This window comes from Lontra canadensis, unplaced genomic scaffold (assembly GCF_010015895.1).
Source record: "Lontra canadensis isolate GAN:19392208 unplaced genomic scaffold, GSC_riverotter_1.0 scaffold30, whole genome shotgun sequence".
Taxonomy (NCBI): domain Eukaryota; kingdom Metazoa; phylum Chordata; class Mammalia; order Carnivora; family Mustelidae; genus Lontra; species Lontra canadensis.
Genome location: NW_022631024.1, coordinates 12913512 through 12930890, shown reverse-complemented (window position 1 = coordinate 12930890; position 17379 = coordinate 12913512). Strand labels below are relative to the sequence as shown.

The following is a 17379-nucleotide window of genomic DNA, read 5'->3' as shown; positions in this document are numbered from 1 at the left end:
CATATGATTTCCTTGAATAGAGATTGCATTTCCCAACCTCCTTTATTGCTCGGTGTAGCCATATGATAAACATCAGGCCAATGGGATGCAAGAGGTATCATGCACAAATTCTGGAAAGTGGCCCCTAAAAGCTGGAATGCAGATGCAAAACCTAAAGATCCAGCAGCCATTTCAGGTCTTGAAGTGACCTCAGACTTGGAAGCCATTCCCAAGATAACCTCGTCATGAAACAAGACAGAAAGAACCTGAGTCTCTGACCACGTAGGCTCTATAACTCCCCAACCTCATTACCTCTTGACTTCTCATACGACAGAAATTTCTATCTTATTTATGTCTTTGTTATTTTAGTTTTCTGTCACTTGTACCCCGAACTACAGAGATGGCTCCCTCATAAGGAGAGAGATAAGGGTTATGAGATTATGTACCATAAAAGATACCCAACCGATACCCATTTTTATATTCCCCCAACAAAGGGTCCAGCACTGTTTTCATACACAGACAAACTCAAACATTTGTTGAAATGAACAGGAATCTGGGAGAATGAAGGCCATTTCATTGCCCTAAAAATTTGTCAGTGTTTCTACAAATTTATTTTTCCAGATGAATATCACTATTTTATCAAGTTTTATAGATTATCTCACTGGAATTGCCAACATTTGGAGACATGGTATTGTCACTATTACTATGTTTAGACTTCCCTGGAAAGAGCCAGAAATTAAATGATGGCTTATCAACCAACTGATTTTCATCCTATCCATTCAAAAAGCATTTAATAAGAGGCTACTCAGTAACAAGCCTAGTCATAAAAATGAGACTTCGGAAAGAAAAAAATGAGACTTTGGCATTAACAACAAACATCAGGTAAAAATAATCTCTAATGCCACCTCCCCCAATGCCCAGCAAAATACTCAGGGAGAGAGAAGAGGTGATACAAATCCACACCATCACTAAAGACGAAGGCTAATGCACTGTTTTGTCCTTATCACCTCCAGCTGTTGACCCAGGAGCCTCTTGCCTCTCTGCTTTACAGCCAACAAAACTCCTTTGATTGAAGTTCCTAGCCTAGTGCTGTTTCATTTCCTATCACGTAATGTTTCTGGGATTCCCCATGGTCACACTTATCCTCTCAGTGTTTGAATCTTCGCCAGCGGATCCAGTCTTCCCTCCCATATGGTGATGTTCACACAGCTGAACTGATTTTTACTGAAGTTCTTCTTTAGGTCATACACGTGCTACACCGGCAGGGTTCCATCCAGTGCAGGTATCCGCAGTGGTACTCACACCAGGACCATATCATCGTCGTCGCCGTCATCATCGTCGTCACCATTATTACTGTTGTTTATTGAGCCATTATTCTGTGACAGATACTTTGTTAAGCACCTTCCCCATGCTAATATACCACTGAGTCCTTACTTACATTGCCCTAAGGTGGGCAATGTTATACCACCCACTTAAAATGAGAAAACTAACCCTAGTGAGTGAGGCCCCAGGAGCTTAGGTCACATTCCTAGGAACACACCATCCATAAGAGCATCTTCACTGGCTATGATAGTGCGTCCTTGAGCAAAAGCAGAATCGGAACCCAGCTCAGTCGGCCCCAAATTCTGAACCATTTCTCTATGTTCCTCCCATAAGAGCTGAATGGCGTTTTATGCTCTGCTGGTACACATACTCCCACCACTCATCTGCTCCCTTCTCTTTGCTAAGCACTGAAGGTTTTCAGCTCAATGAACATTAATCCTTTTTCTTTTTCCTTTCCTGAGGGGCAAATGGCTTCATACTAGGGTGGTGGACCCTGATATTAAGGACAGCTACTCCTCTTGAATTTTCCCTGATCCTTTCTCACCACCACTCAGCGGTGGTTTTCAGCACCAGGGCCAGTGCCAACCAGGTCTCTGCCCCATCCTACGCTTCCAGGTCTTTGGGTTCAGGGTAATAAAGACATATAGGATCAGATACCAGATTCTTGTTGACTGTTTCAGATTAAAGGCTCTTCACTGGGTTCTGTAAGCTGATCTCAGTCAGGCACTCAGGCCTACCAGCGGGATGGACTTCCACTTTTCCTAATTCAGGATCCTCCTTCATTAGCAGTCTGGGTAAACCTCACGTGCTCTAACTCTGAGACCCATCTGTAATTTCTGGAGATTGTACAACAGGCCCTGAGCTGCTACCCAAGCTCAGGATACACAGGGGGCCAAGGATGCATGTCCCAGTCACAGGGCTCCCACACCACCTTAGTCCAGTCTACATGGTTTCTCTAGTCCAGTCTACATGGTATCATCTTAGTCCAGTGGTTTCTCTTAGTCCAGTCTACATGGTATCATCTTCCCAGGACTTCCATAGTTCTGATATCTCCCTTTCCTAGGATCTAGACACACACCCTCCCCACCAAGGTTGCTGACCCATCCTGACCCAGACCCAGATGGGGCCCCAACTTTCCTGCTTCAGGAGCCAGAGATTTCAGACCAAAAGACCACCAGAATAAGGCATGAGGAGACTGCTTGAGAAGGTTCTAAGAGAAGCTGAAGGGTTGAGACACTGGCTGCAGCTAAGAGCCTCCCCTAGTCTTTTGCACACAGAAGCAAAATAACCAAAATAACCTCTCTTGTGTGAGACTGGCTTCAGCATTAGTGAAATTAAGAGTGTCAGTGGGAGGCCCTGGAGCACCCAGCTTCAGGAGGCAGGGGCAGAGGCCCTGCAGAGAGAGCTGGAGGGGATGGCCCAACCACCAATTTCCATACCATCATCTTCCTGGGTTACTCCTTCCTCACTGACCCTTCTCTTGCTCCTTCTCTGGCTCTTCCACTGTGCTCTCTACCCCTTATGCTGGTGCTCCCCAGCACTCAAGATCCTCTGCTCACTATGTAGAAGCTTCCTGGGTAATCCATCTCTCTCCTACCACTTCCAGGGCCAGCTATACAAGGAGGACCCCAAGTCTCTCTCTCTAGACCAGTAGGGCATCAGAACCACCTGTGAAAACTGTAACATACAGATGACCAATCTCTCTCCCGCAAACACCACGGAGGATTCTGATGCTCCAAAGACTGAGAACCACTGCTCTGGCCCAGACCTCTCTTTGAGCCCAAGATTAGTAGGCCAACTGCCAAATGCTATCCCCCAAGCACCCCAAATTCAGTTGGGCTATTGCCAAACCTGAATTCACTATTTGTCCTCTACTCATTACCCCTTTCCCATTCCTTATCTCTGTGACTGGCCCAGCCCCTCACATCACTAAAGTGACAAACCCTGACCATGCCCTCCCATCTGCTAAATCTGCGAGGGAGGCCTCTGCCTCAGTTTCACTCGAACCTGCCTCCTCCTCTCCATCCCCACAGCCAGGTTCAGGGATGACATCCCCTCACTTCATCTCCCACACACCAGTCTCCTCCCACACCAACCATTCTCTACACCAGGATCATAACTAGCAGTGTTTCCCTCCTCCTGTAATTCCAGAATGAATCTCCGCTGGCCACAGGATAACATCTGAACTCCCAAGCATTACCTTTGAGTCCCTCTGAGTACTAACCCAAAACCACCTCTCTGACCTCGTCTCCCTCAACCTCCTCCTCTCTGTCTTCAAAAGCCTCACACTCCAGCAACACCACACCGTGGGCTCATCATTCCCGAGATGCAGCCTGCTCTCCCCTGCTTCTCTTACTCTTCACAATCTGTTTCCTCTGCTCATGTCCCTCTTCACCTGAGAAACTGAAAATCTCTCTTTAAGATCCCAGGAGTCGGATTTCACCCCACCAGCTTCCATTTCCACTACTTTCCACCCCAGACACAGCACCACCATCATTTACTTACACCTCTCTGTCAAGTCTGTGGACCCCTGAGGGCAAAGCCGGCAGTGTCAAGCCCAGTTACATGCTCAGTAGATGTTTACTTCATGAGTGAAAACCACTAATGAGATCAAGAAGCAAAGGAAGCAACCAATCTTTAAAGCAATAAAAATAAAGCCACCTGCTATCTTGGAAACCACGGCAGGTACTGCTTCGGTAGCAGACGCTTTGGGCGATAGATGGGCGTTCGGAGAGAGTCAGCAAGTATAGGATGTCAGGGAACACCTGCACAGGTCAAGAAAACAGCATCTCGACCACCAACCCACCGGGCTGTGAATACTACGGCGTCTCCCTCACACTCAGTGCTCCAACCACACTGGCTTTCTGTACATCTTGAATTCACCACCATGCCCTTGCCCTAGTGGGGACCGTGATCATGCAGCTGCCACCTCTTCACCTGGTCAAGTCTAACCAGTCTTTCCTCTGGGAAGCCACTCTGGGCCTCCCGGGAAATACTGCCCTGTTTACAGCCTCTACATACCCTGTAATCCTTTTCCGTAGCCATTGTCAATGCTGTAATTAATGTTTTCTATACTTGTTTTTGTTTTTGTAGTTATTTTTATACTTCTTTAACTTTGCTACTAGATTATGAGCTAAAAGATAGCAAGACCAGACCCATCTTTTTCCTGTACTGTGGCCTCACACAGACTCAGCAGACCCTGAACAGAACTGGATGGATGATGGATGGATGGACGGATGGATGGACAGAGAGACGAACTGGAAGACAGGCAGTAACAGGGAATATGACTTCCTTTCATACAACACTTCCATATCATCCAGCTCTCTTTACGCTGACTCTACCCATGAAAAGCAATCTCAGATTTTAAAACTGTGGCTTTCCATGGGGCTGCCTCTGTCTGTGGAGCATGCAACCCTTAATCTTGGGGTTGCAAGTTGGAGCCCCACACTGAGCACAGAAATTACTTAATAAAAAAAGAAAGAAGGGGCGCCTGGGTGGCTCAGTGGGTTAAGCCGCTGCCTTCGGCTCAGGTCATGATCTCAGAGTCCTGGGATCGAGCCCCGCATCGGGCTCTCTGCTCAGCAGGGAGCCTGCTTCCTCCTCTCTCTCTGCCTGCCTCTCTGCCTGCTTGTGATCTCTCTCTGTCAAATAAATAGAATCTTTAAAAAAAAAAAAAAAAGAAGAAAGAAGAAGAGGATAAAACTATGGTTTTCCTACTGAAGAAAGGATGCATACACACCAGGGATATTCCTGTTTACTTGGAAAGCAGGTGTCACAGCAAACTGACACACTTGGCATTCTGACTTCATACCTGGTGATTTTTCTATAATACCACGTTGTTCTCTCTGTTCCACAAGAATACTGGCTATACCAATAAAACTAGGTTCCAAGTATCTCTAGGCCCTTAAGAAGCCCCCTAAGATCATGAAGAAGCTCCCTAAGATCAAGACACATATTGCCAACAGACCAGAAAGGCACTGCCTTTTCTCAGCCAGCCAGCACCACTGGATCCCAGAGCTGTACACTAAGTCACGCCTCAGTCCCTCTTCCCACACACTCACACTGTTGATTCAACAAAGGACTTTGACGCAGAGGTTTTCATCAGAGATAAATGCTTCTCGATGCACATGGTCTATGTGCAAAGTTATATGACCCGCAGGCAGTTGTTAAGAAAGTGCAAGGTGCACATGGATGGGCTAAAGTCCACAAGTTTTCTGGGTGGGGAATCAGGACACCTGAGTATGAAGCCCTGGCAAAGTCCCCACCCTCAGCTGCAAGGTGGGAAGAGTGGCCTCAACACCCTCTAACTTTCAGGACAGACAAGACACTACATCTGACAAGTGCAAAGGCCACAGCCGTGCTTGCGAAAGAGCCCTGTAGCCGGGACAGCAGATTTCGAGAAATAAGCTAACTGCTGCAAGCCAGCAAACTGCATCTTTTGAAAGAACGAAAGAATGCTATAGATCAGTCATCAAGTAACTTCCAATCTTATCAAAAGCTTCCGAACAGGAACAAATTCTAATCTTAGTTGTCAACCAATCAGCACATGGTCAGTAATTACTTTAAGTAATTAAGTACTTCAGCACTAAGAGATCAGGGTTTCCTCCTCTCTACAATGGAAACCACACCTTAAACCCATCACTTCAAACTGAACTCCATAAGTTCCGTTATCAGGAAATTAAAATAACTAAAACCAAGACAAACTATGACAAGTACCTCCTCCAAGGAATCCCTATCCTTATTTCCTTATCTCCCCTATGGCTGTCCACTGTCAGAAACCACACCCTGAAGCAGACCCTGGGGGGCCTCTGTTTCTCCCACCGCTACGTGGTGGGCATCTGTTTACTCTCCCTGAGCTTCCATCTTCTCTGCACTTCAGAGACGGCCCTGCAAGAATCAATATAAAGCAGAAAAAAACAGGTGTCAAGAGACTTTGTTAAGTGTTAAGATATTTTATAATGAAAGGACCTCAGATCCAACAACCTTCCCTTTTCTAGACTCAAATCAGTTACTGGACACTCACCATTTACTTCCTCTGTTCATTCAACAGACATTTATGGGGGACCCACTACATTCCAGGTGCTATTCCAGGCACTAAGGCCCCGACGGTGAGCAAAGCAGCCCCAGCCCACGATCTGACCAGACTGCATTACACTGCACCACAGGAGATACACATCACGGAGCAGCACACCACTGAGCATATCCTCTTAGACCCTATAGGCCATGTGGATGATCTGGTCTTTTTTCTAAGAGAAATCAGAACCACTGAAGGGTTTTAAGCAGAAGGAATGACATGCTCAGAGCATAGGCCTGGGATATGGCAAGAACAAATGCAGGCTCTTCCTCTACAAAATTGAGGGGGGGAGGGGTAGGGTCACCAGGAAGTCATCATTTGTCACACAGTGTTATTATATGCTACAGCAGGGTGCCGTGGGAGCCTGCAGGAGAATAATCTACAAATGCTAGTGGACTGAAAGTGCTGGAGATACGGTGCCTAGGGGAAAGACAAAACACAGCCACAGAAGGGACACAAAATAAAAAATATCTCAAAATAGTGAAAGTCACTAATTCCACATAACAAACTTTAGTGCCACAAAAAGAGATAGCATATTCTCCTGAATTTATTAACTTGTTTTCCATAAATATTTCATTACTCAGAAATGTATCAAAAGCACAGATTTCTCTTGACCTAGTTATCAAGCTTATACAAAAGTGAGTGAGAATCATTGCATTCAATAAACACGAATTTAATTACATTCATTAATCTTCCTTTCATCTCTAATAAGATGATTTTCAAACAAAACTCTGACTGAGGCCAAACATACAAATTTCTTCTGATTACTCAAGTAATTGTCTTAACCTTCAAATAAAATCTTATAATAGAAATATTTAAATCCTAAAGAGGAAAAGTATAATGTTGTATTAGTTCACATTAAAGACCCTCTATTTACATGGAATCACAGAACAAGGAACAGAAAGAACTTGGGAAAGCAGCCTTCATTTCCCGGACCAGCCGGAGTCAGGGCCCACCCTCAGGGTTACTCCATCCTCTCACTCACCAATAGCCAGTTGCTTTGGTGGGAGTCAAGGATTGCAGCTGTAGTCCCAACAAAGGCTGAGTTCTAAATAATCCAATCAAGAAATGGGTAGAGGATATGAACAGACATTTCTGCAAAGAAGATAAACAGATGGCCAACAGACACGTGAAAAAGTGCTCCACATCAGTCGGCATCATGCAAACACAAGTCAAAACCACAATGAGATACTACCTCACACCAGTCAGAATGGCTAAAATTAACAAGTCAAGAAATTACAGATGGTGGAGAGGATGCGGAGAAAGGGGAACCCTCCTACACTGTGGGTGGGAATGCAAGCTGGTGCAACCACTCTGGAAAACAGCATGGAGGTTCCTCAAATAGAGCTACCCTACGACCCAGCAATCGCACTACTGGGTATTTACCCTAAAGATAAAAATGTAGTGATCTGAAGGGGCACGTGCACCCAAATGTTTATAGCAACAATGTTCACAATAGCCAAACTATGGAAAGAACCTAGATGTCCATCAACAGAGGAATGGATAAAGAAGATGTGATATATATATACACACACACACACATACACACACACACACACACACACACACACACACATATACAATGGAATACTATGCAGCCATCAAAAGAAATGAAATCTTGCCATTTGCAATGACGTGGATGGAACTAGAGGGTATTGTGCTCAGCGAAATAAGTCAATCAGGGAAAGACAATGACCATATGATCTCCCTGATATGAGGAAGTTGAGAGGCAACATGGGAGGTTTGGGGGTACGAAAAAAATAAATGAAACCAGATGGGATCGGGAGGGAGAAAAACCTAAGAAACTCTTAATCTCACAAAATAAACTGAGGGTTGCCAGGGGGCAGGGGTTATGGACACTGGGGAAGGTGTGTGCTATGGTGAGTGCTGTGAAGTGTGTAAACCTGGCGATTCACAGACTTGTACCCCTGGGGCTAATAATACCTTTTATGTTAATAAAAAAAAAAAAAAAGGCTGAGTTCTGCCTGCCACCTGGGGTTCCTACTAGCCACTGCCACCAAGGACATCTGAGTTTTAATATACTCCTTGTGCAATAACTCACATAACTTTCATAGACAATTAATAGCCCCCCAAAACATCCTACAGGCCCTCTAACAATGGCTGAAGAGAACATTATTCCAGCTCACATTTACTGGGTTTTCATGTATGAACCCTATGCTAAGACCCATTCTGCATCAACTCCTTGAAGCCTTTCAGGAATCATGGAGGTAAGTGCCATCACACTTCCTGTATCAATAAGGAAACAGAGGAGTGGTCACTTGCCCAAAGGCATGAGAGGTGAGTGGTAGAGTCAGGACCCAGACCCGCACTGGCCTGACTCCAGAGTCTTTAAGCTCTGCCCTATCACTCTGATGTCAGGAGATAAATCTCCTGTAAAGAATATAAAGAACTAAAACTCTATAGAAATACTGTGGGATGATTTGCCATTCTGGGTCTTCATGGCCTCTGCTCTCCTCCATAAGTACACATGAAATAAGCCTGGCTTGTGCCTCTTCTTGGGGAAAAGTCATGGAATTGATCAGTGCAGGTGATCCAAAGAATACAAGGTGCTCACAATGGTGCAGGGTAGGAAACTACCTTCGGGAAGAGCTCATGTGGAAAAGGAGGAGGAAACACGTGTGGACAAACCCATAGCTTGCGGCCAACAGGGCCTATGAGGGGTGTCCCTAGGACTCCTTGAGCATTTTGTGACTTCAGAGCTGGTTTCTCGGGTACCGTGACCATCACCTTCACCACCCCACTAGCACCATTACCATCACACTAGAACCCAGAGAAAACAAAGAGGTGCTTCTCATGCTCCCTAAGAACCGTGGCTAAGAACCATGAGCAGTCCGTAAGCGTCAACTCTCTGTCAGGCCCCATGCTAGACATTCCACTGCATCATTTCACTGAATCTTCAGTAAACCAGTACACCAAGATTCACAGAGAGGGAGACACTTGCCCAAGGCCTTGTGTATGGAAGAACCAGAATCTGAGCCCAGGTCTGCCTGGCTCCAGAGCATGAATCTGCTTGGCCATTTCATTCAAGGTCTTCTGTCATAGTCAGTCGCCTTCTGGTCACCTTCTGTTTGCATGTGGTTCTTCCACCAACCATGAGCTCCTCAAAGGCAGGCACAGAACTCCTTCATCTCCATATGCCCAGCATCCAGCAAAGGGTTTAGCGCAAAGCAGGAACTCAGCAAGGCTGGTGAGTGATTGCCCACATAAAGGAAGTAAAACCCCCTCTCCTTTTAAGAAAGTGGCCCTAAAAATGCCCCAGGATGCCCCTCACAGAACTCAACCCAACCAACTGCCCACTACCCCTGGTCAAAATCCACAGACCACCTACTCAGCTCCCGTGAGCCTGTTCCTCCACAACCCCACTCCAAGGGAAGGATGAGCAGCCATTCTTCTGAGGAAAGGCAAGGTGGGCTTCAGCAAGTGTGAGGAGTTCCTTTTTAGAGTCGTGCTTTTTTCTGCTTCCCCCTCTTGTCCTGGAGCCTCTGGAGAAATATTTCTTTTCTCTCCCATCTCCAAGACTTTTTGGACAAGTATCACCAGCCATACCCAAAGCCTATAGCTAGTGTATGGCACAAAACACACCTGTCTCAGAGTCAGCACTCAAATACTTGGAAAGTGAAGGAACAGAGCCCAGAGACTGGGTTTCACCAGATACCTGACAGCTTATCAGTAAGAGCTTGCCAATATTCGGCAGCCGTGATGGAGAGGAGGTCCATCACAATGGCCAAAAAGAACATACCCTGAAGTCTCAGCGGCAAAGAAAGTAGGAGAGTTTCCCTGTGCAGGGATCCACAGACATAAAGCAATGCGTGCCATGACACAATATACACTCCGACCAAGGCAGGCACACAATGAAAGTCAAGGGAACACAAGCGGGAGTTCGGTCACTTGTGCCAAAAAGAACAGAGCAGGTTTCACAAAGGAGGGGATATTTGAGCTGGGAAGCCATTCCCAAATCACCCGAGGAGAAGTCATTGCTTCCAGCCTGAGCGACCCCCATACTGCTCACCACCTCAACATCGGGCCCACCATACTGTTCTACGATCAGTGGCTTGTGTGCCTGTCTCCCTGCACAGTATGTGGGCATCTCAAGGGCAAGGACTTTGGGCATTGTCCACGGCTCACCCTCAACTGCCCAGTAAATACCTCCTGACAAAGAATAGAAGAGTTTCCGTCCGGTTTTTAACAACACAGCAGCTACCCCTTCCTGAGCATCTACTACAAGCTGCTATTGCTGTGAGTACTTGGTATGCATGATCTCATCTCCTCCACACAAAAACCCCAAAAGGCAGACTTTATTAACATCATCCATTTTGCAGATAAGGAAAGTAAAATTCAGAGAGATTAGAGACATTGTCCCAAGTCATGCAACCAGTAAGTAACAGCTGAACTTTGAGTCAAGGGCTGAATGGAAAATCAGTTTTCAATTACTAGTAAACAAATCTCTTTTCCTTTCTCTTTCTGTCATCTGCCTTGCATCCAGATACGTGGATTGCCTGTAATCTATTGTTCAATGGGACCAAAGCCATTTGTTTCCCAGAAAAGAAAAAGGGATGTCCCTTACTACTCTTCTCAACAATGACTGCTCACCAGTACTGAGTAAACATCATGGTGGGGAGGAGTGGGGGGCATAAGGACAAAACTGCTTACAACATCAATCAAAAACATTTATTAAGAAGGAACTGTATGTACCAACTGGAACATTTTCCAATGTTGAAACAATTTCCAAAACAGATCAAGTGACTAGACTAAGGAAAAAGAGTATATACAGACACTATTCTTTGTGTAAGAGAAAGAATATATAATAAACAAGAAAATGGTAATAGTAGTTGCTCCTAGGGAAAAGGACTGGCAGCTTGAGGCAAGAAAGACCCTTTTTACAATTTGTTCCCCTCTGGACTACTTGCCTTTCAAAAGAGAATCCATGTGTGATTTTTTTTTTTTTTTTTTTACTTCTTAAAAAAAATTTAAATTAAAAACACCATTTAAAGACACCACTTTTTGCCAAGCCTCTCTCATATGCTCACATACATATAACAGCAACCATGAAAGTATGTATGCTTATGAACGAAAACTGGATGAACTTAATCTGTGGTAAAACAGGACTGTGAAACAGCTTTTGTCTTCTATGCTGAGGTTCACCAGTTTCAATAAAATGCTGCAATATGTTTTGGCAAATAAATCAATAGAATTTTGAAGACAGAGATACAACATACACAGAAGCATCAGGGGCAATTTGCCACACCTTCTTCCTAAACTCCTTTATCTGTTCCTTCAACAACTATTTAATGAGCACCTACTGTGTACTAGGCAAAGTGCTAGACAGATTTTTTTTTTTTAAGAGAACTACACAGGTCATTAATTTCTTCCCTCCTGCCTTTCAGGAAAATATGGACAGCATGCTAATGAGAAGAATGTCAGAGCAAGGACCACCCTTGATGTTCGTAGTCTAACACCGTCCTCATTCAACCTAGAAAATGGAGGACTGGGGAAGGGATTTGTTCAAGGTTACGTAAGAAGTAAAGGCCTCAAAATTACCAGTCCTGCTCTCCCTACATGCTTCATGCTGTTCAGTGGTGTTGAAAGATGAGCACGCAGGGCGAGGAGAAATGTACCCTAACACTCAGTGCCTGATATCAGATGCTTTCACATAACCTAGGTCATTTATTCTTCATAACCTCTCAAGGTGGGCATGATTATCCTTGCTTCACAAATAAGGAAAAAAGCTTTGAGAAGCTGAGAAACCAGTGCATAAGGCTTCCAACACACACCTGTCTGACTTGCAAGCCAGAGCCTTTGCCCTCCTTACTGAATAGGAAAATCGATTTTAAAAGGTATCCTGGGGGATTTGGGCCTGCCTGGGTGGCTCAGTCAGTTGAGTGTCCAACTCTCGATTTCAGCTGAGGTCATGATCGCAGGGTCCTGAGCTTTAGCCCCACCTCAGGCTCAGCGTGGAGTCTGCTTCAGAATCTCTCTCTCCCTCTGCCCCTCCCCACCCTCATACTCTCTCCCTCTCTCTCTCTCAAATAAATAAATAAATAAATCTTTAAAAAATTAAAAAATAAAAAGGTAAACTGGGGCCGGATCACAGAAAGCCTTGGTTTTAATATTTTCCATTAATGAAGTTTCTCTCTCAACCCTGGATGTTGTCGCTCCAATAATAACAATCAAAAAGCTGACCCCCTCATTATTCAATGCATGTTCTAACTTCTGTGTGCCACCAAGTTTGGGCTTTCCTTTGAACCCACAGATGGTTATCCAGAGGGCAGCAATCTCTGAGAACCGTTTACACAGTTTCTGCTAGGACAGAAAGGGACATCCAACATATTGCTTCTAGACCCTCTGGGTGCCTGCCATATAAACACAGGCCCCAGTAAGGACCCGTCCCTGAGATCCCATCCCATGATGCCACTGGGTCACCGCCACACCAGGTGAGTGGCAGGGACAGAGGTCAGCCCCATGGTGGTTGGCCTCTAAAAGTTTCATAGCTTCTAAAGTAAAGAAAAATGCAAGCCAGTGTAGGAGAAGCCTCCTCCTGCCTTGTCTCAGTCCATGCAATGCAGGTAGGAGAAATGACAGTTTGGAATGGTCAAACTGCCAGTGAATAGAGGTACTTTGTGCCAAAAGGTCACACACATGGGTACAGGACATCTTCAGGACAGGAGAGAGCCCTCTCAGCTTGATTTCTTCTCCCTGCCCCTGTAGGAAGCTAGTGAAATTCTCACATCCCCTTCTTTTTTGTGTCTTCTTCCTGGAATGTGGTAAAATCAGAGTTCCTACTTGGATGGGGAGGGGAAATTCCATAAGGCTCAAGCCTAAGCGTTATGCTCCAGTTCAGAGTCCTCAATGGGGTTGGGGTCTAAAGGTCAGCAAACAAATGTTCCTCACTTTCCACCTGCCATTGCTCCCTGCCACAGCTCCCTCAGAGGTCTTGATCCAAGTCAGATCCGAGACTGTCTCTTGGGGACATTCTGCCACAAACCTCATCCCAAACTCAAATAAGAAAATGGTCTGCTAATTAGAAATACACCAAATCCAACCTCCCCTTTAAAACCGTAGTCCCTGAATCCAACACCCCCATCGGCAAAGAGGAAGGAGACTCATAACTTTACCCCAGCACTTGTTCGGTAAGCATTTTTCCATCCTATCCTCACAGGGCCCCTGGGAGGCTCACAAGGCAGGTAGCACGACGGTCCATGCTCAGATGCTCGTTTTGCAAAGGAAAACACAAAGCTTGGAGAGTTGAAAGACTCTCTGGGGGTTACACAGAGGCAAAAGCTCCTGAGCCCTCATTTCTGTTCTTCCCCCTCACCGGGCTGCCATGTCAGTCTTTTGGAGACTGCCATTACTAAGATCTGCAGCAGCATCTGGTACCAGGACCCTTCAAGCTTCACACTAACTATTCTTCCAGCAAGCAACATTTCTCAACCACATTTCTAATCATCCAAAGAATACCAGCCGCCGACCCCAATCGAGTCATGCCCCCAGCAACAGCAACAGGGAAAGCCCCAGAGACATGAAAAACGACGCGCCCCACTTAATGCACAGCGTGGCAGAGAAGCCGCCAGCCTAATAACCGGGGCGGCAGACACCCAAATCAGCCTCAGGAGAGGCACAGGCAGGCCTGGCCGGCCCCTCTGGTCCGGCAGCAACCCTCGAAGCCTCCAGAATCTTCAGAGAGCCCAAAGCTCCTGCGCCCACCCCAAAAACCCCTAGACAACGGAGAGGGCTGCGTTCCCTTCCCCAGGGACCACTCACCCTCCGCCCGCTCCACACCTGGGGCACCGCTTCCGGACCTGCAACCACTTGGGGCCCCGCCCTCAGCCTCTGCAGGTCTCCCTGGCCCCGCCCTTTGCACCTGTGGTTTCCTCAGGCCCGGGCCCTCCAGAAGCTCCGGCCTCACCTGGCAGCCCCCACCCACTGCCAAATCCGTGGTCCCACCTGGCCCCGCCCCCACACCTGCAGCCCCCTCTGCCCCGCCCAACTGCCTCCACCAGCCCCGCCCCCCCACACCTGCGTCCTGTCTCCACCTCCACCCCCACACTCGCTGCCTTTCCTACCCACCCCTCACCGGACCAGCCCACCTAAGGCCCCTCCGCCCGGCCCCCCGCGACCCTGAACCCGCCCGACACCACCCCTGCCCCTCTGGCCCCGCCTCCCGCCCCGAGGCCCCTCCCCGGCCCAGCGGTCCCTCCGGGTCCCGCCCCCCGCACCTGCAGCTCCCTGCGGCCCGGCCCTCAGGGCCCCGCCCCGCCCCGCCCCGCGGGCCGCTCCTCTCACCGCCCGCTCTCGCCGCCGCCGCCGCAGTCCCGGCCGGTCACCTTGACGCGGGCCGCAGTGGCTGCCGCCGCCTCCTCATGGCCCTGGGAGCGGCCCAGGCGGCAGCGGCGGCTTCGCTCGGAGGCCGGGGCCGGGCCGAGCCGGGCCGGGGCCGGGCCGGGCGCAGCTGGAGCGCGGGCCGACGCGGGAGCGGAGCCGGTGCCCAGCCGCAGTAGGAACCGTCCTCTCCTGGGCCTGAGCGGCAGGCCGCGCAGCCAATGCGCTTGCGGCGCCGGACCAGTCCACCCAACCAGCTCGTCGCAGAGGCGGAGACACGCAAATGGGCCGGCTGGGCGCGCCAGTGCGCAGCCGCTGCAGCTTTGGTCCTCGCTGGCCCGGGCCTCCCCTCTAGCCTGCGGACGCCTTCTCAGCCTGTAAGGATGCTCCGCGGTCCGCACACCCCTCTCAGCGCCCCGCCACGCCCATCTCCTTCCTAGAAATACCAGTGCATCTTATTCCCAGTACATCCAGGCCTCTTGCAATTTCCCCTTGAGAACCCTACCTAGGATTCACCGTTTTGAACAAAAAACGGTTTTGTGAGAGACATCACCTTAATGTTCATTCTTTACAACTCAGAGGCAGGCACAGAACAGAGAACGTCAGAGCCAGAAGGCACCTCAGAGAGCCTGGGGTCCTACCCACTTACTTTACAGCTGGGCAAAATCAGGCCCCACGACGTGAAGGGACTTGCCCAAGACCACACAAGTGCAAAGCGGGGAAATGAGTCTGCCTCTAGTCCCCCTGCTCCCACATCCCTTACTCCTCCAGGCACTACGAGGTAGGCAGGGAGGTGAAGTTACTTGCTTCCGGTCGCAGAGTTGCAAAGACAATCTGTGAAACCGTGGAAGTCCAGAAGCACAGTGGGGACCCACTCCGTCCTCCCTTACTCTGATTGATTCTTGAGCACGCAGACATGGAGAAGGTCATTTTGGCAATTTTCACATTCATTTGGAATTACCATCAGAGTATGGAAAGACTTGGTTCTTGTTTCCCAAAGCTTATGGAGGAAAAAGGAGAAACAACCAAAAAGAAAGAAAAATCAGTGGAAATTAAACCATTTCTAAGTCTTCAGGGATCTCTGAGGGAAATTTCTGCCATTTTGCACAAAGAAAATGATAATCATCAAAAAAGATACTTTATTTTACTTCAGGAGAGCAAAAAGACAATGTATTGCAATGATTCTGCTCAAAGCCTCTCGATTCAGAAAGGCACAGGGCTGTGGTTGAATGTAAAAGCTGGGGGCGCCTGGGTGGCTCAGTCATTAAGCGGCTGACTTTGGCTCAGGTCCTGATCCCAGGGTCCTGGGATTGAGCCCCTGCATCAGGCTCTCTGCTCAGCGGGAAGCCCACTTCTCCCTCTCCCACTCCCCCCTGATTGTGTTCCCTCTCTTGCTTTGTCTCTCTCTGTCAAATAAATAAAATAAAATATTTTTTTAAAATTTAAAAAAAAAAAAGAAACCTGGAGAGACAGACTTACCTGAGTCCAAACTCTGGTTCTGCCACCAGTTAGCTGTATGCAGGCAAGTAAGTTACTTAATGTCTCTGTGACTCAGTTTCTTTGTTGAAAACTGAGTCTGGTGAAAATCAGAAAAGCCATTGGGAGGATTAAATGAGATGCTATGTGGAAGAACGCCTGGTACCTAAGAGCAGCTCAGTAAACATTAGTTATTGTTCTTTCTACCTCTGTGGTATAGAGCAAGCAGAGAAGGCATTTAGGACAGTGTTTGCAATATACGCTTGCTAAATGGCATTTATTATTTTTATTATGCTTGCGCATAGATTCTAAGTTTTCTTCGGTGAACATATTCTTTGCAATACATGAAAAAGTTATTGTAAACCCAACTGCAAAATGAGAAGAGGATCTGAAGAGATAGTTCCCCAAGAAGATATACAAATGGCTAATGCGCGTGTGGAAAAGTTCCACACTATCACCTGCCATCAGGGAAATGCAAATCAAAACTCCAATGAGGGGTGCCTGGGTGGCTCAGTTGGTTAAGCAACTGCCTTCGGCTCGGGTCGTGGTCCCAGAGTCCCGGGTTGAGTCCCACATGCAGCTCCTGGCTCCACGGGGAGTCTGCTTCTCCCTCTGACCTTCTCCCCTCTCATGCTCTCTCTCACTCTCTCTCAAATAAATAAAAATAAAATCTTTAAAAAAAACTCCAATGAGATACCACTTCAAACCCATTAGGGTGGCTAAAACAAATAAGATGGACAATAATAAGAGCTAGTGAGGAGTGGAGAAATTGGAACTCTCATACCCTGCTCCTAAGAATGCAAAATGGTGCGGCCACTTTGGAAAACAGCCTGGCCGTAGCTTAAAGGGTTAAACTTGGAGTTACCGTATGACCCAGCAATTCCACTCTCAGATATATACCCAAAAGAAAACATACGTCTATACTCTTGTCCATTAATATTCATAACAGCATTATTCATAATATCCAAGAAGTGGAAATAAAATAATGTCCATCAACAGATGAATGGATAACTAAAATGGGGCATATCCATATAAGGGAATATAAAAAGAAGTGAAGTTATGATACATGCTACAACAAGGATGAACCATGACAATATGCTAAATGAAAGAAGTCGGATCACATCTGATTCCACTTTATGTGAAATGTCTAGAACAGGCAAGTCTATAGAGACAGAGAGTAGATTAGTGGT

The 17379-nt window shown here is 47.2% G+C and overlaps 1 protein-coding gene across 9 annotated transcripts in view; it reads right to left on the bottom strand.

Moving 5' to 3' along the window:
• RALGPS1 (Ral GEF with PH domain and SH3 binding motif 1) overlaps window positions 1-15090 on the bottom strand; it is a 268752-nt gene extending 253662 nt beyond the window's left edge. For 4 of the 9 annotated variants that reach the window (XM_032865892.1, XM_032865896.1, XM_032865901.1 and 1 more), the window contains exon 1: window positions 14678-15087. The gene's annotated coding sequence lies outside the window, so the exon portion shown is untranslated. Of the gene's footprint in view, window positions 1-14677 lie in introns of all 9 variants that reach the window. The other 5 variants (XM_032865899.1, XM_032865900.1, XM_032865898.1 and 2 more) reach the window with 4 other exon arrangements.
• Between the last annotated feature and the right edge of the window lie 2289 nt (window positions 15091-17379).